The sequence below is a fragment of the Phyllostomus hastatus genome, unplaced genomic scaffold (assembly GCF_019186645.2).
Source record: "Phyllostomus hastatus isolate PE091 unplaced genomic scaffold, TTU_PhHast_1.1 phas_contig_86, whole genome shotgun sequence".
NCBI lineage: Eukaryota > Metazoa > Chordata > Mammalia > Chiroptera > Phyllostomidae > Phyllostomus > Phyllostomus hastatus.
The window spans coordinates 4,422,433-4,448,642 of NW_025333977.1; positions in this window are offsets into that span (position 1 = coordinate 4,422,433).

Below are 26,210 nucleotides of genomic sequence, written 5' to 3' on the forward strand. Positions count from 1 at the left end.
TTATTTCTAACAATCAAAATACTTCCTTAAAATTTTGAATGTCATTCATTTGCTATAAACACAGTGCAAGTTCATTTTTTTTTTGAAATTCTGCAGAGACTGTGGATTTCATTAAGATAGTTAAAAGCAGGTTTAACAAATTATTAGAAATCCTGATAGTAATTACATTCATGAGTTTTAGTGTATGAAACACACATCTTTGGGACTGGAGAGTGATAACTTTTGCAAAATTATTTAGGAATAAAATAAGATTTTGAAGTGTTTGGATAGGTTTTATGACAATATTAAGCCCTAGGCCTTTTTATGTAATGGAGAAGCTACAAGGGTGCCCAGATTTAAAATATTAAAAAGTTAATTACATATCTATCATTATTTCTCAAACAACCAAGGGAAATGGAGAATGATTTTTAAAGCCAATTTAAATATCTTGGTCAAGCAATTAATTTTTTTTAAGTTAAAGATCTTGGTCATCACCTTTAAATATGCTGATATAGCAGGTGCCACACAGTGTCCAAGAATCTGAATTTTTAACCTCAGGAAATTAGTACTCAGGTGTCCACATTTTAAAAAAGGGGAGTTATACTCCAGATCATTACAGCTCTCTTGTTAATAGAAAATTGAAAATATATTTATTTTACACTAAAAAAAAATGGCACTTCTTCGAGGAGAACACATAGAGGACCCAGAGACATATGAAAGGATGCTCAGCATCACTAGCCATCAGACAGATGCAAATTAAAACCACAGTGAGATACCACTTCACACTGATCAGAATGGCCATCACAAACAAATCAACAAACAACAAGTGCTGGCTAGGTTGTGGAGAAAAAGGAACCCTAGTACACTGTTGGTGGGAATGAAGACTGGTGCAGTCACTGTGGACATCGGTGTAGAATTTCCTTAGGAAACTAAAAGTTGAAATGCCTTTTGACCCAACAATTCCACTGCTGATATTATATCATAAGACCCCTGAAACACCAATCCAAAAGAATTTATGCACCCCAATGTTCATAGCAGCACAATTTACAATAGCCAAGTGCTGGAAACAGCCTAAGAGCTCATCAGTAAATGAGTGGATCAAAAAACAACGATACATTTACACAATGGAATACTATGCAGCAGAAAGAAAGAAGGAGCTCCTACCCTTCACAACAGCATGGATGGAACTAGAGAGCATTGTGCTAAGTGATAAGCCAGGAGGTGAAAGACAGTTACCATATGATCACCTATAAGTGGAACCTAATCAATAAAACAAACAAGCAAATATAATATAACCAAAGACATTGAAATAACAAACAAACTGACACTAACCAGAGTGGAGGAGGAGGGGGATAATGGGGGAAAGAATGGGAAGGGTCATCAAGGAACATGTGTAAAGGACCCACAAACAATGACAAGGTGGTGGGGGTAGAACTGAATGTGGGAGGTATGTGTGGATAGAGTGTGGGAGAGCTGTGGGAGGAAAATAGTAACAACTATAGTTGAACAACAAAAATAAAACATTGAAAAATATAAACAATAAATCATGCACACACTGGCCCACAGTGTCTGCATCATTATGGATGAAATGAAACATTCACAGGGACTACCAAGTCCCCTGGAGGAAAAGGGACAGCATGGCTTTTCTCTCAAGGGGAGCAAAACGCCGCCACATCCACCCTGACAGGCCTTTATTAGGTTTCTCTGGCCATTACATGATGGTCCTCATTTACTATGCACAGGTTTGCTTTAAGTGGTTACCTTTCACAGAAAACAAAGGAGCCAATGCCACTAATCACATCACAGAAGAGGGATATTTGCAAATGCAAAGGCAAAAGTAGTTGAACTGGTTACACTCATCCTTGGAAGGTTTAGCATGATTTTTAGGAAGTTACTTTGCAGTAAATGTTCTCAATTCAGAGTGAGGGAGTTTTAGCAAAAAGCAAGACTCGTGGCGGCCTAGGCGCATTGCTGGCCTGATTCCCCACGGGAGAATCTATCCATGGGCATGGGTCCTGTGCATCTCCAAGTGGGAGCTGGGTCCACACCACGCAGAATGTTCTCCTACAAATAAGTCTGTAATAATAGTAGGCATACCCACAATAGACATGAAATGTATTTATTTGCTTACACGTTTATTTTTTTTTTTAATCAGCATACTTTTCAACGCAAGCATCAGAAATCCCTACTTGTCCAGTTTTAAAAATAAGAAATATGTCCTGGTTGGTGTGGCTTACTGGATTGAATGCAGGCCTGTGAATCAAATGCTCGCTGTTTCAATTCCCAATCAGGGTGCATGCCTGGATTGCTGGCCAGGTTCCCAGCATGGGGTTCACGAGAGGCAACTACACATTGATATTTCCCCTTCCTTCTCCCTTCCTTTTCCTCTGTAAAAATGAATATATAAAATTTTAAAAAAAATTTTTAAATAAAAACAAGAAATAGTGCACCCTACTATAAAACAGTAAGATTGGGGATAGAAGGCTCCAGAAGTATAAATTAAGTTACTAAATCACTTCCCTAAGGGCCAATAGACTTAAAATCTTTCTGCCACCTTTAGTATATTGGTTTGTCCACAGGCTAGATCTTCACAAGGCCACAAAAATCTGCTGTAGTTCAAGCCAGAATGCTTAGAAATGTAAAGGGACAGTGAATAGGAAGGGAATATTTTTTAAAAGATGACAGGTTCCTGGAAAACATGCCTTTTAATCTAATTGGCTAGAGTTGTTTCACAGACCAATGCCTAAATTCATCATTGGAAGTGAAAATGGCCAGAATGATTGGCTCAAACTGATCAGGCATGAAACCCGCACCTGGAGGTTGATTTCTCCTTACTGAGTTGGTAAAGGATGAACACAAACATTTGATTCTTCCAGCAAAGAAGTAAATACCTGTTGGTCAGGCCATCAAAAGTTTCTTCTAGTGGACATTAAACATCTCCTCAAATATTTTATAAAAGTTTTTCACCTGGGTCATATAAAACATTAACAAACCAGCTCTATTTTGCACTGTTTGGGTTTTTGAGTGGATAAGGCAAATATACTTGCAAAGTGAGTTGAATTTTTGAAATTCTTCAATTCAATTTGAATATTTTTATCACATCATTATTCACAAAGTCCAACTTGGGGACTCGAGGGGTTTTAGATATTCCTTAAGAATAAAGCTTCCATTGTTCTAAGAGGATGTAAGTCCACCATGCTTTTTTTTTTTTTTTTTTGGCATTACTGATTATTGTGCTGGGAGAAGGGGAGATAACTCATGAAGGCAAGAATGATGAATTACATAAGATAAGGTAATCAGGCTTTCTATTTTTAATGTATTGTTTCTTAGTCCCACTAGATCCTCCATTTGTCACTATTTTCTATGTGCTGTCGATTTCAAAGGATATAAATCATGAGTTAATCATGTTGCGTTTTATCAACCCCTAATAGATCAGCATGCATTTCACACTGCAGTAGGCCAGCGTGACAGGAATACGGAATCGAGGAACTTGAGGATGTAGTGCTTTCTCAGCTGGTACCTGTGATTGATGCCGAGGTTGCTAACATGGAATTCACGCTTGCTCCTCTCAACACAAGACAATCGGAACAGGGAGCTGAGGTAATATTAAAGTGATAAATAAGCCTGTCATCTAAAAACCCTACCTGTCTTTAAAATCTACCCCTAGTTGAACACACGTTGTTAGGCCACATCGATTATCAGGCTCAGCACAGTACACTAAGATTTCTTTCACTAAAGTGTACACATTTCCCACGATGATTCTAAGTCTGCTATTCACATTGACAAAGATTGGATCAAGAACACAATGTATTATTGGTTAGGAATTTCATTTAGGCAAAAGAATGGAAGAGATCCAAAACAATAGTTAAACAAATTTTAAAAGATGTTCTTACTTTAAGAACTTTTTAAATAAAAAAAATTCAGGACTGTTGCTCTGACTCCAACATGTTTTCAAAACAAAGCAGTCCCTTCTGACTTTGTTCTTTTAACATCCTCTAGCATTTAACATCCATCCTTTTGGTAGGATCCTTATTTCTACACTTGCAAGATGGCTGCCAGAGATCCAGCTATTAAGCAGGTGTTTCATGAAATAAGAAAACAAAACACAAATGAAGTTCATGTTGTATTGATGACTGCCCTTTAAAGGGCCCCCAGTAAGTCCTGCCTTTATCTGATTGGTAAAAAGCTATATACATGACAACAGGAAATAAAATGGAAGTCAGAGAAATGGTTTCAGGAGAAGAGAGGAACTTATTAAAGCCACATGTAAAACAAGTTCCCCACTTAGAATAAAGGAGAGATGAGTATTGGGGAGCATCAAGCAGCTTAGTCATATGTATCACTGTGAGACAAATAGTGCCTAATAGTGCAAAAAGGAAAGAGTGACATAGATAGGTAAAATAAAGTTCAACATCAAGCAGAGTTTTTGACTGAGATGCTGATAATGTAACAGGGTGCAGCCAAGAGGGGAGCCTCAAATAGGGATCTGTAATAAGATCCAGAAGAGCCTGGAGATAATTGGCTCCACACCACAGGGCCACACCTGCCCAGAATCTGGCAGCTGTAGCCAATTGTGGGAGGAGCCGGACATGGGGCCACAGAGGAAAATTGGTGCTGGGATTTAAACCGAGATGCGGCAGCCACTGAAAGGGGGGAGAACCATGCGCAGCCCTGCAAGAGAGAACCACACAGCTTTAGCAGAGTGAAGACTCTAGCGGCCCTGAGGGAGAGAACCACGTGGCCTTGACAGAGTGGAGACTCCCACAGCCCTGAGAGGGAGAACCAAGTGGCTCTGGCAGAGTGGGGACTCCCGTGGTCCAGGGAGAGAGGACCACGTGCCTTTGCCAGAGTAGGGACCCCCGCAGCTTTAGGGGATACGGTACTCTGGACTGGGCAAAGGGGGAAGGAAGGAAGGACTGTGTCTGTTCGTGGGTGCTTTAAGGGACTTTAGGATTTTTGGTGAAGACATTAGATCCCTACTTTAAGTTTGTATAGCATTAAATAAATGTTTCCTTTCCTTTTCACAAATCTCTGGCATTGAGAGATGTCTTTCCTCTGGCAGACATAACGGACCTGGGGGCTTCTTTATATCGTCCCAGGCCCCCCTTGTTTGTTCTGTAACAATAACACCCTAGCTAGAAAAGGGCAAAGGAGACAAAAGCAAATCCTAATGCATCCTCTTCAGGCCCAGTAGAAGCTCATCCGCTTCCATGGTTCCAGCTTTTTTTCCTGTGCTCATAACTCTCAAATATACACATGAAACGGTCCTCTCCCCTCATTGTCATATGGATGCCAATGCCCAAATTATTCAGTGTTAACTATTTTGTGTCTATATTTCCAAAACTAAATTTCTTTTTTTTTCTGATGCCTTAATTCTGTCATGACATGGTTATTCTTTCTCGAACAGGATTGAAATTCTATAATTAACCTGCATTCTATGCTCCCTTCCCTTTATCTTACACAATAATATCTCAGTACTATAGAACACATCCCCAAAGCTTCTCTATAATAACCCCTTCATCCTTATTACCATTATCCTCATTTATATCTTGGAGTAATCAGGGAAAAACTCTTTTTCCAGCCTTTTCTCTCTCTCTTGTGCCATCCTTCCTACAAAATGAACAGATGTTTCAAAATTATTGTGAAAGACAAAATATGTATGTATATGTTGAGGGAAAGAGACAGAGAGAGAGAGTTTTATGGAGGAACTGGCTCACACAGTTATAGAGGCTGAGGAGTCCCCTGCTGAGCTGTCTGCAAGCTGGAGATCCAGGAAAGCCAGTGCTGTGAATGCCCTGTGAGTCCACAGGCCTGAGCATCACAGGAGGAGGTGGTATAAATTTCAGTCCAAGAACTGCCCCAGGTCTAACCAAATGTCAGGAAGCCAAATGGGCAAGTTCCTCCTTCCTCCACATTCTTTGTTCTGTTCAGGATTCCAACAGATTGGGAGGTACCTATCTAGCCACATTGGAGAGGGTAATCTATTTGACTAAGTCCACCAATTCAGATACTAATCTCACCTGGAAACATCCTCCCTGCCAGATGCAGAAATAACATTTAATATGAGCGCCCCTTGGCGCCAACAAACTGACACATACAATAAGCCATCACACCTTGTTGCAGTCATTCAGCCCCTTAATGAAAATCATTGAAGAATCATGCTACCTTGAGAAGTAAAAACACCTCAAGATAGTTTCTAAACTTTTAGTAATATTACATCAATTTACATTGTCAGTCTTAATTTTTAACCTTCTATTGTGCAACATATTCTAACTAATGAGAACACTTATTTTCCCAACAGTCTCTTCCTTGCACATTTGGACTTTGGCTCACACTCTAACCTTTTGTCTGGGAAACAGCCTCCCGGCTATATCTATCTTTTACTGTTCAATTTCAAATGCAAATGAAATATTTTCCATAATAATTTTTCTCATTTATCCAGCTGGTTGTAATATTTATTTTGACTTTTTAGAGCTTTGTCGTACTTAATTTTTATTTCTTTTAAGGCATTTAACTTAGTATGCCTCTTATTCAAGTAATTTGACATAATTATATACAATATTTATTCAAGTGATTAGATATAGTTTTAAACTCTCTTCTTAATTAAACAGTTCAAAATACATAATTATTAATAATACTATCAATGTGTCCTCTGATATGTTAATCACAGTATAAAAACGTGATTCACTTATATGCCCACAAAAAAAATGTAGACATTTGCAGATTTTGAATCAGGTGTATAGTATGGTATGCATGATCAACATTCAGCATTAAAGACCAGTATTTATCTTCAGACCACATGGAGATGACCTCTACTACAACGTGAAGGTAGTCTACATTATCGCTATTCAAACTTTAACATCCATATGAATCACTTAGGAATTTTATCTAAAATTCAGATTCTGCCCTGGTTGGTCTGGTTCCATGGAGTTAGTGCTGGCCTGTGAACCAAAGGGTTGCTGGTTTGATTCCCTGTCAGGGCACATGCCTGGGTTGCCAGCCATGTCCCCAGTAAGGGGCGTGTAAGAGACAACCACACATTGATGTTTCCCCCTCTTTCTAACTCTCTTTACCTCTCTCTAAACTAAATAAATGAAATCTTTAAAATGCAGATTCTAATTAAGTCAGTCTTTGATAAGGCCTGAGATTCTGCATTTCTTAAAAGCTTCCCAGTGTTGCAATCCTGCTCACCCTCTAACCACACTCTGAATAACAAAAGCAATGAATAAAGGAAGAGTTCAGAAGATATTTGCAAGGTATTTCTGTGGGTGTCTAAGTTTATACAGCTATAAATGATACAGTAATAGCAATAATAACTACCTCATCCTTTTGACACAAGTGTTAAACTAGATTATGACTAAAATATTATCCTGATATTACTTTAATCAATATGTCAACTTGAAAACAGGTGTACATTATTCTCCAGAAAATTGAAATTACATATGTCAAAAATGTAAACGTGGCATTTTTGATAAATCGTATATTTTTAAATATAACCATTTACAAACAATGTTCTATTGTTACTTTTTTTTGTGCCTGTGTTCCAATAAAACTTTATCTATAAAAACAGGTGGCAGGGAGATTCAGCGTCTATGCTGTAGTTTGTTAACTCCTCACCAAACAGTATAGTTAACAGTATAGTATTTGTTGAGCATTAACAGCACAGTGGGTACAGTGTGATGGGCACATCACATTGTTACTGGATTATTCGTCACAACAGACAGGAGGCTGAGGCTCAGCAGGTTTTATTTTTTTATTGTTGTTCAAGAACAGTTGTCTTCATTTCCCCCTGACCAGTCCACCCCACCCCAGCTATCCCCACTTCCTACTCTTGATCCTACCTCCCCTTGCTGGAAGCAACCTAAGTGCCCATCAGTGTATGAGTGGGTCAAAATACTGTGGTACATTTACACAATGGAATACTACAGAGCAGAAAGAAAGAAGGAGCTCCTACTCTTTGCTACAACATGAATGGAACTGGAGAGCATTATGCTAAGTGAAATAAGCCATGTGGAGAAAGACAAATACCATATGATCTCACCTATAAGTGGAACCTAATCAACAATACAAACAAACAAGCAAAATATAACCAAAGACTTTCAAATTAAGAACAAACTGTCAGTAACCAGAGGGGAGGTGGGAAGGGATAATGGAGAGAAAAGGGGGGTTTTCAGGAGCATGTATATTGTTACTGTTAAACCTCCTGAAGATCTTCTCATTTCAACTTTTCGATCTAATTTATTGCTTGTGAAACCCCTACAGATATATGAGTGGGTGAATTTAGAACTGTGGCCCCTAAGTTCCACAACTAACTTTCTAAAATTCTTCTAAGTTACTGTTAATTTCTGTATTTTAAAACTTTGAAACAACTAGCAACACTCTCATTCAATGAACACTAAGATATACATCACTAAAAAAGAATTTACTGGTAGATGTACATTGAAGCATTGTCAGTGTATCTGACCAGCCAAGCCATTTAGCAATCAGCACCCATAGTCACAAAATGTCAACTAAATCCAGAAGGATGTTCCTCTCATCAAACAGTTCAATTGTTTTATTGATACATGTCTTAGTCATAGACCAGGTGTTCTGAGCTTAAAATATGAATTCATTTTCTGAAATTAAGCTAGAAACCTAATGAAAAAACTGACTGTAATAGCAAATGACACATTTGACATCACAACAATCGCCAGTTGTAAATGATTCAAACAGCAATTGAATATGCCTCTAATTTGTTTGATATAGGTAGTGGGAAGAAATTTCTTTAGCTCAATTTACTTTTTGTATTTTCACAGCTGCATTTCTCAGGAATAAGGGGCCCATTTCCACCACTAAAAGGCCAACACATTTTCTCCAAATTGTAGGAGATCATTCCACGTGGTGTGGGCCAAGCCCCCACTCAGAGATGCACAGGACCCACACCCACAGATAGGTTCTCCTGTGAGGAATCAGGCCTGCAATGTACCTAGGCTGCCATAAGTCTTGCTTTTTGCTAAAACTCCCTCACTCTGAATTGAGAACATTTACTGCAAAGTAACTTCCTAAAAATCATGCTAAACCTTCCAAGGATGAGTGTAACCAGTTCGACTACTTTTGACTTTTCATTTGCAAATGCCCCTCTTCTGTGATGTGATTAGTGGCATTGGCTCCTTTGTTTTCTGTAAAAGGTAACCACCTAAAGTGAATCTGTGCATAGTAAATGAGGACCATCATGTAATGGGCGGAGAAACCTAATAAAGGCCTGTCTTGGTGGAGGCAGCAGCTTTTTGCTCCCCTTGAGAGAAAAGCCATGCTGTCCCTTTTCCTCCAGGGGACTTGGTAGTCCCTGTGAATGTTTCATTTCATCCATAATGATGCAGACACTGCAGGCCAGTGTCTGAATCACCAAATAACACTGCATTGCACTACCTAACCCAGGGGAGATATATATTTATTCCATTAAAAAGGAAAAAGTTATTTAAAGAAACCCTCTGCAACATTACAATGAAAATAGCAGTAATTGTTAGGTAAAATGAATTTGGTTTTGCTTTTTCAGTAATTTTTTCTTTATAGACCAGTGTAGGGGCTTTTGTAACTTTTCAATGTAAAAGGAACGGTTTACTCTTTACTACAGTGTTTCTTTTTGAATGAATGCTTCTTTTCTAAATGAGTTCAACTGATTGAATTGTGGTAAACAATGAATTCATCCAGCTAAGTAAGTTTATTTATCTTGTTTTGAATCTCAAGGAAAATTTATGTGTTAAAAATCTATTCCTATAAAATATTTTCATTTTAAATATATGAAGTCAAATGCAGCATTAGTTTATTTGATTATAAAATGACATATTTAGTAGGAACTTGATGAATGAGAAAATATTATCATCTAGCCCTAAGTCAAAATAGGTGTGTTAATGTTGGTGACAAGTCCAAGTGGTAAGAATTTTATTAAATTATTATATGCTGTTCTTTGTTATAATTTCTGTACTCATAAGAATAAACCATTTTCCTGAATTTTTAACACACACACATATTCACACATAACTGCTTAGTCATTCTCTTCTGATTTTACTAGACATTTCAGAAAAAAATTCCATTTTACTTTCCCATGTGAATCCCAGAATATAATGAGAACAAGAGTGATTAATTAATAAGATTATATTTAGTCCTAAAATTAAAAGTACACAATATACTTTAAAACAATCACATTGACTATGATTCAGCATTTTGTGGGTTGAATAATGAGACCTGCAGATACAATTCTTACTTAACACTCCATCTATAAGCCTGCATTTAATTCCGAATTCTACTATTACATATATCAAATAATTATTTGGCACCTTGGGTAAATTAGTTATTTTAACTCATTTTAATCAGTATTCTATAAATAATGCTGAAAAATAATTTCTTGTTTCTTATGATTATAATACGAGGTCCTAAGATCAAATATTACATATTCTGTGTATTTTTTGTTTTTCAAAAGGAAAGTAGCAGGGAGTTGCATTTTTAATTTTTTCAGGATACTCTATGTTGGTTTTCACAGTGGCTGCACCAGATTGCATCCCCACCAACAGTGCACTAGGGTTCCCTTTTCTCCATATGCTCGCTGACATTCATTGTTTGTTGAGTTATTCATGATGGCCATTCTGACAGGTGAAAGGTGATATCTCATTGAGGTTTTAATTTGCATTTCCCTAATGATTAGTGATGTTGAGTATTTATGTTTTTCATATGTCTATGGGCACTCTTCATGTCTTCTTTGGAAAAGTGTCTATTCAAATCTTTTACACATTTCTTAATTGGGTTGTTTGTCTTCCTGGCATTGAGTTGCATTTGTTCTTTGCATATTTCAGATATTGAATCTTTTTCAGATGTATATTTGGTGAAAGTGTTTTCCAATACAGTGGGCTCCCTATTCATCTGCTGATTTTCTTTAGCTGTGGTGAAGTTTTTAATTTGATGTAGTCCCATTTTTTTTTTTTACTTTGTTTCCAGTGTCTTACAAGGTATATTGGCAAAAACATTTCTAAATTGAATATCTGAGATTTTACTCCTTATGTTTTCTTCTAGGATTTGTATGGTTTCTCATTTAAGTTTTTTATCAATTTTGAGTTTATTTTTGTGTATGGTATAAGTCAGTGGTACTCCTTTTTGACCCGGTGATTCCACTTCTGGGAATATAATCCAAGGATCTGAAACACCAATACAAAAAAAAGTGTACCCCTATGTTTATGGTAGTGCCATTTACAGTAGCCAATATTTGGAAACAACCTAAATGTCCTTCAAGATATAAGTGGGTAAAAAAGCTGTGGGATGGTTTTACACCATGGGATGCTTTGCAGCGGTAAAAAAAGAGGAAACTCACAATTTGCAACACCATGGGTGACCCTGAAGAAAATTATGCTAGCCCTGACTGATGTGCCTCAGTGGATTGAGTGCTGGCTTGTGAACCAAAGGGTTGAAGTTTGATTCCCAGTCAGGGTGCATGCCTGGATTGTGGGCCAGGAATAGGGGGCATGCAAGAGGCACCCACACAATGATGTTTGTCTTCATTTCTTTCTCCTTCCTTTCCCCTCTCTAAAAATAAATGAATAAAATCTTAAAAAAGAAGAAAACTATGCTAAGTGAATTAAGCCAGTCAGTGAAAGAAAAACACCAAATAATTTAAAAAAAAATAGTAACAAGGGTCTTAAATCTGTCATGGACTGCTATTTCAGTGAAGCAATATAGTTAAAGAGCATGCTTCAACTCTATCAAAAACCCTTATTATTTTTAAAAATTTTATTAGACCCGTGTTTCAGGGTTTCAGTGATGGTCATAAGCATTATTTTATTCACATAGATGTAAAAAATAGGAAAATTAAGAATCATACAAAATATTGTTTGAAAAAATTAACATTCTTCATTCTCCCTATTATTCTGGTCATTATAACATTGGCTTCATCAAAGTATGTCATTTCTTTTGAACTCAGAAAAATGATACTGATTTAAGATCACTTACTCCAGGAACAAGTGAAATGATCCTAAGAAGCTGGCAGGAACATGAAGAATGATGGAGCAACGGTGACCCAGGAGGACAATAATTATGTCAGCTTTCCTTGAGGAGAGCACAAAACTCCCACTCCATCAATTTGAAAGTGCTCTGTCATTGAAATTCACACTAATAAAAAAAATGAGTTTGTTTTAAACATTGTAATTCCTGACAGAATGGAAGTAGATGAGAAAATCAATTTAATTGTATTTTGAGAATGAGTAAAAATAATTGCAAGTTGCAAGACAAAGCAATATATAAACAAATAACAATATTTACTAAACATGTATTTTGTGCCAGGAAACTTAATGTGACAGAAACAAAGAAAAATGAGGCATTGCTTCTTTTGTCAGAAAGGCTGGGGCAAGCGATGCACTGAAATGTAATAACAATGGAGTAATTCTGAAGGGTAGAAGAGATGGATTCTGATGGATCAAAAGTTTTAACAGATTCTTGTCTTCATCAGCCTGGACCACTGTATGTAACTAAATACCATTAACAGTTTGGCTTGAACACCAGGTATTTATTTCTTGCACTTTTGGGAGCTAGAAAGTCCAAGATCAAAGTACCAGGATATCTGGCTTTTGGTGAGAACCCCATTCTTGTGTTTTAGATGGTCACCTCCTTATTGTGTCTTCACAGAGAGCTGTAATCACCTCCTAATAGTATAAAGATACTAATCCCTTCATGAGATCCTATAGGCAGGACCTCATCAAAGCCTAATGCCCTCTAAGTATCATTACACTGGGAATTAGGGATTCAACATATGAGTTGGGGGAAGGCCACAATATTCAGCCTGTAACAGTCCTCTATTTAAAGAGAAGCAAGTTAGTGTTCATTTCACACATATCCTGTTGTTAAACCTGGTTACTTTGTTATTCTATATGACTTTTGGGGTAGTGGGAACCTCTTTGGTAGATCCTGGCCTCAAAGACTCAAACTGGCTAAATCTAAGGAGATGATAAAGAATATGTGTTTTCAAAGCAGGAAAACTCTGTGTAGAATCCTGGTTCTACCTCCTCCTACATTTGGCAAATTGTTGACTACTCAGGATCTTGCTTTACTTGGTGAAATATTTGTAATAACATTCAATAAGGAGAGGGTTTTTTGAAGATTACATTAGTTGACACACTTTGAATGGTTCCTTGCCTGAGGTAAGGGTCCAAAAGTAGTGGCCAACAACCTGGAAATTGACAACTTATTTTCGGTCTTAATAAGATTGAGAAGGGCACGTGTTCTTCTAGAAAGCAATACTGATCCCAGTAGGGTCAAAGAGCATTAATGCATATCAAAACAGAAAGTGAGTAATCCACTCTAGGTTATTTTTAAACAAAAAAACTTTTATATCTCTAAAGTCTCAGAATGCCTTTCTGCATCACAATAATTTTTTTTAAATGTAGATTTAGGAGTTACTCATTTTACCAGGTTTATTTCTCCTGGTAAAGGTTTATATATCCTCTACCATGATGGCATTCATGACAAAGCAACTGTTAATATCTATAATTCTGGTTCAAAATCTTCCTCAAGATCTTAATTAGAATTTAGAGTTAGTGTTTATATTGGCAACATGGAAATTAAAATCTAATGATTATGCTAAGCCTTTTGTTTGCAAATGAAAATTTTATAAACATAATAGCCACCAGAAATATGAAAGTAGCACAATAAGTATTGCTCCTCTTTATTTTTATAAATTGAAAATTTTGATCAACTTATTAAAAATACAAGGGTTTCTGAAAAGTTAAATGTACAGTAATAACTGTGTTTCCTATTTGCACATCTTATTACTACCATGAATCTTAACATCCACACTACTGATTCTTTATTAACTTGCTTAACATAATTGCTCTTTAAGAAAGATTGTGCTAAGAGATGTTTCTTTTTTTTATGTTTAGACATAACAATTAGAGCAGATTTAATAAACTATTAATCACTTCCACAATCATCCAATATAAGTGATTTAAAGTCACTTTGTGAATGATAGAATAATGGAAAAAACACAGAATTTTGAGAGGTATGTTGCTATCTTAAGTGTGTGACAATTGGCAGATTTTGTAACTTCTTTGAGTCTCGATTTCATTATTTTGTAAGATAAGAATTAAAGCACATGTATGAAAAATTCAAATGGCTTTTTATCAGATAACTACTTCATGTAAATACTTAGTAGCAGGTTCCAATTTAGAGCTTAATAGATTCATTCATTCATTTTTTAAAAAGTATTTATTGAACACATATACCAGCACTTTTCTGGGTACTATTAACATGCAATATGAACAAAACAGGCAACACTTACACTTCAGAGCTGTGTTCCATACAGTACACATGCAGAGATGTGCATTTTAGATATAAGTGTTTAAAAAATTGTCAGAGGTTGATTTGCAGTGTATCTCAAGTTCCACTACAATTTAACAATGTTGTAAATTAAAGTCACCCAGGATCCATGCCATCATATCCACATATGTCCTGGAGTTGAATAAACTGACTTCTCTGTACCTATCATAAATAGAACATTATTTATTACTTAATTAACAGTGTTTGGAAGATAAAAACACATTAATTTCTCAGGAAGAAAATGATAAGGACTGAGTTAAATTTTACAAAGAGTGCATTTTAAAGTTTTAAACAATGCCTTTTAATTACTACCATAATAACCACTATTGTAAATTTCACATATTAATTCATATGGTATTTCTCAAAATATTGTACATATGAGTAAAAATGAGATTCTGAAAGGACCTTAGGCGGATAAGGGCATGAAGCTCTGTGGCTAAAAATTGATGACCTGCTGGTCACAGTCCTCTTCAAACATTTTTTGGCATAATTAAGAAGGCTAACTTAACCTCCAAAACCTGGACATTAATTAATACATTAATGAGTATCCAGATTTAAAAATTCTTTCTGCAAACCAGAAGATATTACAGCACTTCATTCTCACCTAGCAACCAGGTCCTATTCCCTCTTTAAACTGGTATAAGTAACTGCTACGTTTTTAAACAGGTATAATTTCTCCAGATTAACCTGAACATCACAGTTTTATATTCCAGCCATGGCATGGATTTATTTTTCATAGTAGAAACTTGTAGAAATTGAAGTTGAAGTTTTCTCATTTTACCAAAGAAAAAATTTTAGAATTATAACAGAAAGGGTTGGCTTCATAATTTTCAAAATGGTTCTTATTCATATTATCAAAAATTAAAATGGAATCTTGGTCAGATGAACTTCATTCTGCATTGTTATCACTCACTGAAATTGGAAGACATGTGACTTAATTCAAGGCTGTTTCATGTTATAAGGAAGTATAACCACATCATGGACTGAATGTTTGTGCCGCCTCCCTCCCTGAAATTCACATGTCGAAATCTTACCAACCAAAGATGGTGGTAGTAAGAGATAAGACCTTTGGAAGGTACTTAAGTCACTAGCATAGAACCCATGTGAATAGAATTAGTGCCATGTAAAAGAGTATTATTAGAGATCTGAGCCTCTTATACAATGTAAGGACATAGTGAAAAAGCACTGGTTATGAACTAAGAAAAAAGCTCTCGCGAGAAGTTGACCATGCTAGCATCTTGGTCTTGAACTTCCCAGTCTTCAGTCTATGGTATTCTGTAGTATAGCCCAACAAAGACACAGCATGTCAAGTCATAAGGGTGGACATGAAAGATAGAAGAGGTCAGGTCTTCACGTAGTTCACATTTCAGTAGTGAGACCAAAAAAAAATTGCTTAATAAGTTATTTTACTTCTAATTCAAGATAACAAAAGCATTTAAAAAGTTAAAGGTAGTAACAGAAATGATGGAACATGGGATGTGTATTATTGTATAAAGAAATGGATACAGAAAGTTCTCTGTGATGACATAACATGTAAGCCATGACGTGGAGGAATGTGAAGGAGAAGACTTGTTGCAGGAGGAAGAGCATCTCAGATGTTGTCCTTGGGGCAACCTAATATACCCTGATAAAGTCCCAGTCCTGTTGCAAACAGTCTTCTTGTTGTCTTCAGAATCTTCTTCACAATGTGGTAGGGCATATAAAAGATCAACGATGAAACTATATGCCTAAATCCTGCCAAGATCTCATGCAGAGTATGCAGAGTTATCATTCAAGGAGAAAATTGCATACTATTTTAGATGGACTACTCAGTAAGTTAATACATCAGTATATAATTTGTGAGAAGATGGTACCTTTTAAAACTGGTTACACAACACTCTGGAAAGAACAATAATTGATGGGAATCAGGGTGGCAGATGGAAAACAGTAAACACTAAGGACTGTAACCCCAACTTAATTCACACGTTGTCAGATGGAAAGTCTAGGTGTCAGGATGACACTATATGAACTCAGAGCTGTATTTATTCATTGTTTCAATGTACATTAATTGAGTGACTTTTATGGGTAATGACCCTGAATCTTGGAGGGGATGGGGAAAGAAGTAATAGGGATAATGTCCAGTTTTACATCTTTGGAAACTTGGCAGTAGCAGTGGGGAAATTCAGGAAATGGAACAGCTTTGGGGAGGCTGAAAGGGGCAGATGAAAGATGTGTAACCAAACCAGACCAGGCTTTGCTGGGTATCCTTTTCTTGCTGTTGACCTGGGGAAGGACAGAGTGGCAGCACTCTAGTAGGTAAGAGTTTACATGGAATGTAGATACTTTAATTGATGTTTCCTTAACCAGTGGAATAAGGGAGAAGAATATGAACTTGCAAAATATTTGGGGCAGCTATTTGACTTACTATATCATTCAGGCAAGTGCTATTGGTCCATGGAGAAGAATGCCAGATGTAAAGGATGCAGAGTGTTGAAATATCATAGCCTGATAACCTCAACTGTCCCTGATGTGGAAATGCCTTTAAGTATTTATTTGAAGGACAGTAGAGATTATGGGAATTAAACAAGTTGTATATTTTTTTCTGGAATTATCATTTCAAGTTCATTCCAAACTTCAAATAAAGAAACATATTAAGTATAATAATTTATTTGGTACATTTAAAACTCATGGTCTAAAATATAAATGTAACACTAATAAAATATTTTAATAATTTATAGTATTTGGTCATTTGGTAAAAAAAAGTGGTATAAAACATGTAGTTTTGTTCCCTTATTTTAAAATCAACCCTCAGGAAATTGGTAATAATTTATAGAACAAAAGACTTATAACAGCTTTAGCCATGCAAGTTAAGATTAACTACAGAAACTTTGAGCAAAACTGCCTAATAGGTTGCCCAGATGCAGAATTTCTTGATATGCTAAAATAAAATACCAGCTGATCCAACTGTTTAAAATCACTTTATGTTTCTCAAACATGTATACTGTTTAGAGAGATAGAAGTAGAGAGAGTGAGAGGAAACCAAAACATATTTGTTCAACTGTAGCTGTATAAGATTTTGCAAGATTTAAATTTTCTTCATGAAATTATGTTGTACATTTTATAAATGAAATTAAATAGAAAAACATATAACTATTGATTAAATTCTAAAAGGAGAGACTTTACAGTTCATTGTGCATAGCTTCTTAATATTTAATAATTCCATAATCATGAATTTTTAACAACTGAGAACTTCAAAACTAAAAACTCAGATTTTTACAACTATTACAATTTTATAATTTTAAGTTAATTTTTAAAAAATATTTGATTCATTTATTAGTACAGAGAGGGAAAAAGACGGGGAGAGAAACATCAGTGTGCAAGAGATACCTTGGTCAGTTGCCTCTCACACCCCCCCCAAGCAGGGATGGCCCCGGCTGTGAATCCAACTGATGACCCTTCACAGCCAGGCATGTGCCCTAGCTGTGAATTGAATTGATGACCCTTCAGTTCACAGGCCAGCACTCAATCCACTGAGCCACACCACCCAGGACTGCAATTTTAAGTTTTAATCAGTTTTTATTTTTGTCTTATTCCTATGCTTCATTGTAATCAAAGATGTTATTTGTTGGATTTTATTTAGATATCATGACTTCAACTAAACTATGTATCAAACAATCTGATTTATAACAATCTCATATCTCTTTCACATATTTTCTGAAAAAAACTGTATGACTTAAAATTGATAGTTGAATGTTTACATATATCAGTCAGTAATCTATAAGTACTTGATCTATCTGATTGTTTCACTCTTTCAATGAATGATATGTGTAGACACCTTGAAAATAACTGGTAGTATATTGTATAGTATTAAATTACAGGTCCTTCCTTAGTCTTAAGGTAATATTCAAGGCAATATGCATATTATCTTGAATGTTATAGCTTGTTATATAATCTTTCTTACATTTTATAGGGCTTCAGTATATTTTTATATAAAGTATATACAACATTTTTCAAGACTTTATTTTATCTAACAGTAAATACAGTCTATTAATTTTGCATGGATTGTTATTATTTTTTACTCTTATTTAGCTTTTTAATTTCCTCTTTGGGTTAAAATTCTAGGTTAGCATATCTATAAAAACATAAATTAAAGTATAATACATTATCACAATTATATGAATTTATATATAATGAAGGTTAAAATAAAACATGATTGTTGATTGGTACCAGTCCTCAAACTCTTCCTTTTCAATAATTGAAACCTATTCTCTTTTGTCTTTTAAAAACCTTCAAATATACAAATGTTATAAACAAAGAGACTAATTTATGTGTTTTCAAATGATCTATCTAATCTTGTAAAGGTTTCTTCAAGTTTGAAAGAATGCCCAATTCCTTTTTGTAAATATTTTTTCTCTTTAAGTAAATGTCTAGATAGTTTATCTCCCTATTTTTTTCTTTTTTAACATAACTCATTGCAGTGAGATAGGTTTGCTTTCTTATAAGTGAAAATAAACTTCATTTCCATCTTATATAAATAGTATCCTTTCAGTTTTACTAATGTTTCATTTTAGAATAGTTTTAGATTTACAGAGAAGTTGCAAAGATATTAGAGTTTCCATATACCTGGACCCCATTTATCTCCTTGTTGAATCTTATCATGTATTACCTTACATTAGTCACAACTGATAAACCAATAAATACCTTTCATTAACTAAAGTCCATATTTTTGTCTTAGTTATTAGCTAATGTCCTTTTTCTGTTCTAGAATCTCATATATAGAATACTACATTATATTAAGCTTTCGTATGTCCTAAAAGTCTCCTTGACTATTTCTTCTCCTTGTGATTGATGAGATTAGTCTCGAAGTTTTGAGGTGTACATGCCTGATGTTTTGTGGACTCCCAGTTTTGCTTCATGTGATGGTTTCTTCATGGTTAGATTGTGGTTGCAGGTTTTGAGGAGAAAAGCCATAAAGGTTAACTGCCATTTTCATTACATTATTTTAAGGACTTATGCTATCAAGATGACTTACCACTGGTAATGTTTAAAAAAACTTCCATATTTCCATAATTATACTTATAAGATAATTAATACTTAATGTTACAGAAATTTGAAAATGTATTTTTGCTTGACATGCAGTGATTTTAAGGCTAATGGCACCACACTAAGAGAGGATGCACATCTCAAGGAGGACTTATTTTTTAAGTATGTGAAATGATAAAGCAAGAATGTCATTTTATTTTATTTAAAATGAAAAGGAAAATCTTTGTGCCAGTATAATTAGGTGTCATGTAATCTTATTTCCCTAATTCAATTGTTTGAATAGTGTCTAATTTATCTCCTGAGAAATAAAAATCCATGGTTATGCCATTATAATAAAAATATATTCTCCCTGTGTCATATGGAAAGTTGCTGCAAAGTCAACAGATGTATTAAAAATGATAATGTGAATAAATAAAATATGAAATTTATGGACCAAAAATCAAGGTGCATCATGCTTCTTTAATCATTTTCATAAGCAAAATAGCAGATTATCCAAAGTCTGAGTTGTACAACAAAATATCATTCTAAATTTATGATTATTATAAAGTCATGCCTATTCTATTGAAAACAAGCAGAAAGGGCAACTCAGGAGTAATATAAAATTCATTTTGAATGAGATAAGAAAAGTCAGTTTAAAACAAGAACTTCTATAAAAATATAAAATATATGTACATATATTTTCTATGTATAAATATATATGTATATATTTATATGTATTTATATATGTATAAATACATTTATATATACATATATTTATATATGTATACATATATGTATATATTTATATGTATATTTGAGATCTGTCTGGAAAATGCCCAACCATTGTTAATACAACAAGAATGGTTTGCACAACCTTGATGTAACCTGACAGCCAAGGAGAGTGGACTGGAATGTGCATGTGTGAACAATGACGACTTCACTGTACTGGTCAGTGGGGGTGGATCCATTGAGTGAGCATGTGTACTGTGTGGCCATCACATTCAAAATGACTGAGCAAGTAAAGCAACAAATCTGCACCAAATTTTGCATTCAGCTTGAACATTCCTCTGCAGAAACTATTTGGATGATTCAGAAGGCCACAGTTATGGGCAACTGGTGATTGGCAACTTCATCATGACACTGCACCCACTCATGCATCACGTCTCCTGCAGTGTTTGGTGAAACATCAAATCACCCAGTTGCCTCAGTCCCTTACAATACAGATTTGGTGCAATACAGACTTCTGACTTCTCTCAAAACTAAAATCACCTTTGAAAGGGAAGAGATTTCAAACCATCAGTGAGATTCAGGAAAATACAGTCAGGCAGCTGATGATGATTCCAACAAAGGATTTTGCACAGTGTTTTGAATAGTGGAAGAGATGCTGGGAGAGGTATGTGAGGACCCAAGTTTCCTACTTGAAGGGGACTGTGGTGTCATTGCCCTATGTGCAATGTTTCTTATATCTAGCATCTTCTTCAATAAATGTCTCTTTTTCATGTTACAGGGCTGGATAACCTCTGGACAGACCTCATATACTAATATGACATACATCATATATTGTATATGAAGAACTTGTGAATTGGATAAAGTGCTCATTAAATAAAGCTGACTTTAAAATTAATGGCCTGTCTTCCCCCAACTCCCCTGCCATCTATCTGACAGTTGTCAATCTGTTATATGTAACAATGCTATTGTTTGTTAAATTATTTTATTGATTAGATTCACATATCAGTGAGATTATATGGATAAATGGGGCCAGAAAGAGGTGTGATTTTGGGTGGTGAGTGTCCAATGCAGTAGGCAGATAATGTTTTACTGAGTTGTACTCTTGAAACCTACACAGTTTTATTGGCAAATGTCATCCCAATAAATATGATAATAAATAAATAAAATTAATGTCCCGTGAGACTAAGCTAAAATTACACAAAATGCTGCCTAGCTGCCTCAAGACATGGGAAATTAAAATAGAAATTTCTATTTTATACAAATGTATAAGTTTTAATTCCAGACATATAACATAGTCAACCTGGTTGGATACATAGCTCTATCTCCTTCTTTTTACCTTATTAAATGTCAATTTTTTTCTAAGTCATAACACCAGCCAGAAAATCGACTGATCCTTTTTTTCAGTCTGTTTTAAGAATACAAACCGCATCTCAGACCTTGATTTCAACAACTCAGTAAGGACCCTTTCTTCAGGTACTTGTTTTTACTTCTACTATTCTAAAGGAATCTTCATTTTTGGATTGTCTATTTATTTTCTGATTCTGAAACTAGCAGTCCTTCATATTTAAACTCAAGTATTTTCCTGTGTTTATATTCTGTTTGGTTTCAGAAGACGGTTTAGGAGAAATTGAGTGATAGCTTCATTGGATATACATATGTGCACACATATTTACATGTATAATTATTATATAACCATACTATTCCTTATGTAATAATATTTATAATTTTATAATATAAAACATTATTTTATACTATAATATTTTAGATGTCTTAAATATTTTCACTCTACAGTGATTAATAATTAATTATTATATATCAATTTATATTATTCCAAAATAAAATTTTATCAACATAGAGAAAATTAATTTATCATCAGTACACAGAATACAAGAAATTTTAAAGAAAATTTATCAGGCAGAAGGAATGTAATACCAGATGAAAATACGTATTTACATTTAAGAAATGTAGAGCACCAGAAATTGTAATTATGTAAATATATAAGATATGTTTCTTATTACTTAAGTCTCTTTTAAAGATAACTGAATGCTTAAAATAGTATTGTATTGTGGAATTTAAAGCTTTCATACATGCATACATTTGAATACATCCACATGTGCAATATAAAAATGAATAACATACATAAACATATATGGTAACATACCTGTAAAGACTAGGAAGGAAATAATGTAAGTATGTTATTTTACACTTTTTATAAACTATGTAGAGTCATATAATCTTTCTAGAAACTAGAGTGTTATAAGTTAAAGCAATCATTAAAATAACAACATAAAGAGGTAAAACTGAAAATGCAGTTGAAATGATAAAATACATATATAACAATGCCTAACTAAAAAAAAAAAACTGAAAAACTGAAAAAAGAGGAAAAGGAATAGATGAAGCAAATAGAACATAAATAATATGATACAATACTTGTCTAAATGCTTCAATTAAAAGGCAGAGATTTTCAAATTGGATTGAAAGGCAAGTTCTGTATGTTGTCTATGAGGAAAAAAACTACAAATATAAAACCAAAAGTATATTAAAAGTGCAAAGGTTGAAAAAAATAAACCATACAAATACTACTTAAAAGAAGGTAGAATTACTATGTTAATATTAATAATTTTGAATTCAAATCATATTATATTATTGGATATTAAGAAAGTCATCTCATAATAAGAAAAGTGTAAATTCATCAAGAGAACTTAATAATTTTGAATATTTGTGCATCTAAAACCAGACCTACAAAGTATATGAAATTTAAGCCAATTTTTTGCATATATGAAATAATCTACAATTACAGTTAGCAATTTCAATCCCCTTCTCCCAACTATTGAGAAAATAAATGGACATAAAATCAATGAAGACATAGAATACTTGAAGAACATTACCAACCAAGTTGATCTAATTGACAATTACAGAATATTCCATTCAACAACAATTAATTACACATGAAACATTTATCAACTTGGCATAAATCAAGCCTCAGTAAATTAAAGAGGAGTGTAAGCACCTAAAGTATGCTTTCAGACTGTACTGGAATTAACTTAAAAGCAAATAACACATAAGTTTATGGAAAATACCAAAATCTATGAGGGAAAAAGACAATTCTAAATAACCTACAGGTCAAAAAAATTAAAAATGATATTACTGTAGAAAGTATTTTTAAAAGGATAAAAGTGAAACCACCTTACCAAATTAATGCGATCTGCCAAACAATACTTAGGAAAATTAAGGGCAATACAGAGAAATAATCCCAAACTATTGTCTTCAGCTTTGACTTCAAGATATTAGATTAAGAAGAAAAAAATGAAACCCCAAAATAATGCAATTTGATGGAATGAATGATCAGAGCAGAAATCAAAGAGATAGAGGACAAGCAATGGAAAGATAACCATAAAGTAAAATTAATTCTATAATAAATAAAATTCATAAATCTAGACAGAAAGCTCAGAAAAAAGAAATTACAAATCATCATTATGCTTATAAATAGACAATATTATAAATAATTTTATTGCAATAAATTCAAATTAACTTTAACATTTCAAACCTCTTTCTTTCAAATTATTGACAAATTTCCACTCCCTAGGAATTATGTGAAATTTAGTACCCCCCAAAATTTGTTAGTTACAAGACACAGTCTCTTAAAAGATCATCATTCATGTAGTTTCTATTGAGCATTCACAATACATTAAAAATGCTCATAATCTCACATAAACAGCCTGAAACATGTTATCTAACACATTTCTCCAAATTTTGTTGAAATAGAAATAAACTTAAAGTGAAAAAAGTTGGTTTCACATAACTAGAATATTCCATACCAATTAAAGAAATTAAAATTTTAGTTAAAAATTTCCCACAAAGGTGTTTCTAGGCCTAAATTGTTTCACTTTAAAATTATGTCAAATATTTAATGCAGAAATAATACCAATTCTACAAAAACTCAGATAATTGAAGAGGATAGAACACTAATTCTATGAAGTCAACTTATCTTAAAAACCAAACCCACACAAATACCTTATAAGAAAAGAAAACTGCAGCTCAGTAACTCTCTTGAGTGAAGGTGCAAAACAAAAATACTTAGCAAAATTTTAAAATAGATTCTAATACATCAAAAAAATATTTCACCATGATCATTATTTTGGAAATGTGAAGTTGACTTCACATTCAAAGTTGTTTAATGCAAATAACCATATTAAAAAAAAAACATAAGACCACCTCAATAGATGCAGAAAAATACATTTGAAATAATACAATATTTATTCATGATAAAGACTCATCAAACTAGGAATAGAAGAGACTTAATCTGATATAAAGCATTGCCGTAAGCAGAATGTCTCTCTCTGCTAAATTGCCCATATTCAAAAACTACTACTACAAATAAAGAACTAACACATCAGTGAAGAAAGCTGACAGAATACAAGACCAATATACAAACATTAATTGTACTTCCATACATTAGCACAAAAATCAGAATTAACTAACAGTACATTCATAAAGTATTTAAATTATGAAACATTTAGGATTTGGCAAAATATGTACATGACCTGCCACTATAAACTAGAAAGCATTGCTGTTAGAAATTAAAGGACACCTATGGAAATGGGAAGAGGAACCTTGTTCTTAAGTTAGAAGATTCAAAGATGTTAAGATTTATTCTCCCTACCATAATTGATTGGTTGATGAATTTAATACAATTTCCAAATCCCTCAGACTGGTTTTTGATAGAAAGTGTCAAACTTATTCTAAAATTCACTCAGAAATCAAAAGAATTTGGAATGGTCAAAATAACTTCAAATAAAACCTGTGCTAAAGAACAAACCTTAGAAATTAAAGGGTAATTGAATAGGGATTTGCAGAGACATATATATCCTGTGATCTTATTTCACCTGAAGTATGTTTACATTTCAAAGGGGGAGGAAACAAGGAGTGATTTCTTTGTATTTCAAAGGATTGTAACTAAGAATATTTACCTTCTCTTCCTAGGGTAAACTTGTTTCTATTTAGAGACAAATTCATTCTCTCTCTCTCTCTCTGCCCCCCCCCATCTCCCTCCCTCCCCCTCTCCTCTTTCTAACACTTCAATGTAAACACAAACTTTATCCATATGGGAAACAAAACTATAATCCAGATCACTTTTGGCTAGTTTTAAACAAGTTCTTTTTGAGACTTTACTATGTTCCTGCACTCTTCTTGAAATTAGGAACACATCTGTTAAAATGGTAAAAGTATTTGCCATTCAACATGTTTACAATGGAATGATGACTATAAACCTAAAAGAAAAAAAAAACCCACAAAACAACAAAACCTCAAGACAACACTGTGGTAGAAGTGGTAGTGGGGATTACACAGATAGTAGATAAACAGCAGAATAAATTTGCTAGACAACAGAAATACAGGAGTGTTCCTTTGTTAGATGTAGATCTCCACCCCTCCACCCAACCCCCAGCTTTTTCTCCCATTAAGAGAAAGCAGGTATGTGCTCAGGGCAACTGATATTTCAAGAACAGTGATGTTAATTAACTTCCCCATTATCCCTGCATCCCCAAAAGGAGGAATCAGCAGCGGTATCTTAACATAATGTGCAAACTCCATGAACTGTTAAAAAAGAATGAGTGATGTGTCATTAATGGAAACACCAAATTAGGGACAAGAGATGACAGGGGTAAAACAGCAAGCTGCTGAAATGCTGTGACTGTTCAAAGGAGAGCTTTTACTAAACCACTGACCTGTCTTGTGTCCCTGTGTACAATTTTCATTCCCAGAATATTATAAAAGCAACAATAAAGGTTGCTATTGTACTAGACTAATTTTCAATAAGACAAATGGATTCTCTGGTAAAAATCAAATGTAAAATGAAAGCAGTATGATCTGAAATTAGTGATCCAGGAAACAACATTTTTGAATGATTTGGACACGTGTCCTTGACTCAACCGGAGAAAATACAGTAATTAAATCTATGCCTGAATTTTACAAGATCATAAAAATATTTTAAATATCTTAAATTATATCCCCAAAACATAATTTTTAATGGATCCAATGGAAATAAAAATGATTTTTTATTAAAATATTTAACACAAAATTCTAAAATTAATATATCTAAAGTTTAAGAAAAATGGAAAGGCAGTTTATAACCAAGACAAATACAAATGCCAGAAGTCTGTAAATAT